A 2,500-nucleotide genomic window follows, 5' to 3' on the forward strand; every position below is an offset into this window, starting at 1 on the left:
AATATTACGGCAGTTATAATAATTATGATTGCAATTGTGAACATCACTCACTCATTACTTATAGTACAATAAAATAACATAGTGATCCCAAATCCCCGAACGTCATTGTCAGGCAAGAGCTCCTGCGTCAGGTATGACGAAAAAACACGTCATCCGTAGTTAACGGGTTAATAACTGATATGAATTTAACCCTACCATGACAGGCCTTTTTTACAGGTCGGATAATTTTCATACTGCATTTTTCCTTTTATCATATTAAGCTTTTTATTTCCTGCAGATGTGTAACTAGAGCATCATACCAATGCTAATTAGTATCGCTTTGCTAATATATCACATATAGACTCAAGTATCAAATCATAAGTCTAGAAAATAACAAAAAACACACACATCTTAAGATGCCTGGCCCCGGCAGAACAACTTAACCCACACAGGACGGGTGGTACAGCATGTGTAAAAGCCCAGTCAAAAGCCAGTTGCCGGCGTCACAGTAGCTATTCATTTAATTTAGGCCTAATAATTCAAAAGCCCCGGCATTTGGACATTCTAGGCTAGAAATCCCCCGTCGGGAATGGGTTAATATGTGGCCTGTCTCAGAAGGGTTAAAGTCAACATCAACACTAATACTTCAAGCACATCTAAAGAATGTACATAATAATTAAGTGATGTTGTTAATCTGGATCTTTTTTTTATGATCATCATCAGTTTTGAAAAAAAAAAGAATCTTCAAAAGAAATACTATAAAATCATAATTCATGACTTGTATGAGGACTTATACATGCCAAGATTAGCTATATCCTAAAGACACATAACTGTAATATATTGAATGAGTTAGCACTAGAAAATTAGTAAGGATAAAATACTTATGTACTTTGAAAAATCTGAGAAATCAATTATAATGCATTCAACATCTAAAAATTAATTAAATTTAACCCACTGAAGTCTACAACTGTATATCATGCAAAAGATAGGTTAATGTAACAACAAATCAGAAAATTAGTGGCTTAGTTAATAATTTGGTGCACAGAACAGAATACTTCTTCAATCTTAAATACCTAAGAAACCTATGAGAATACATTCAACACCCAAAATTAAGCAATTCACTTTGAAACCACGCAACTCTACAGCCACATAACAAAGTGATACATGCATGACATATAAGTCAAGTCAGGATATCAATGTTCTCTCTATCTCTCTATCTCTCTCTCTCTCTCTCTCTCTCTCTCTCTCTTACATACATATAGATGTCTACTATAATTTTCATTAGTTCTAGAATCATAGTTTTCTATATCATTTAAAAAAAAAACACTAATTACAACAATATCTATAATCATAACTACAACCACAACTACAGCCAACATCACCATCACCAAAAATATAATAATAATAATAATAATAATAATAATAATAATAATAATAATAATGATAATAATAATAATGATAACAATAATAATAATAGTAACAACAATTATAATAATAATAATGATAACAATAATAATAATAATAATAATAATAATAATAACAATACTGCAATCACTATTATTACTATTACTCCCCTTACTGCTGTTACGACTACAATTACTCCTAATCCTACTAAAGCTAATATTACTACTATTATTACTACTACTACTACTACTACTACTACTACTACTACTATCACTACTACTACTACTACTATTACTACTACTATTACTACTACTGCTACTCTCACTACTACTACTAGTATTACTTCTACTACTATTACTACTATTACTGCTATTACTATTACTATACTAATACTAATACTAATACAACTACGACTACGACTACGACTACGACTACGACTACGACTACGACTACGACTACGACTACGACTACGACTACGACTACGACTACGACTACGACTACGACTACGACTACGACTATGACTACGACTATGACTATGACTACGACTAAGACTAAGACTACGACAAAGACTACGACTACGACTACAACTACATGTACAACTACATCTACAACTACTACTACCTCCACTGCTATAACTACTACTACTATGACTACTACTACTACTAACACTACTATGAAAACTACTATTTTTACTACTACTACTACTACTATGAGAGTTACAACTACTATAGTTAATACTATGCCTACCTATTAATACTATGACTACTACTACTGCCACTACTACTACTACAACGACCACTACTGCCACTACTACTACTACAACGACCACTACTGCCACTACTACTACTACAACGACCACTACTGCCACTACTACTACTACAACGACCACTACTACCACTACTACTACAACGACCACTACTGCCACTACTACTACTACTAAGGCTACAAATATGAATACTGACAATAATAATAATAATAATAATAATAGTAATAATAATTATAATAATAATGATAATGCTAATAATAATTATTATTATAATAATAGTCATTATCATCATCATCATCATCACCATTAAAATCACCACTATCACCATCACCATCACCATCACCATTATTA

At 32.1% G+C, this 2,500-nt stretch overlaps 1 protein-coding gene across 1 annotated transcript in view; it reads right to left on the reverse strand.

The window, feature by feature from the left end:
- LOC122266680 (uncharacterized) overlaps positions 1-2,500 on the reverse strand; it is a 17,847-nt gene that overhangs the window by 13,021 nt on the left and 2,326 nt on the right. The gene's annotated exons all lie outside the window — the stretch shown is intronic.

The sequence above is a fragment of the Penaeus japonicus genome, unplaced genomic scaffold (genome assembly GCF_977035675.1).
Source record: "Penaeus japonicus unplaced genomic scaffold, GWHDUDI00000001_assembly GWHDUDI00000003, whole genome shotgun sequence".
Classification (NCBI taxonomy): domain Eukaryota; kingdom Metazoa; phylum Arthropoda; class Malacostraca; order Decapoda; family Penaeidae; genus Penaeus; species Penaeus japonicus.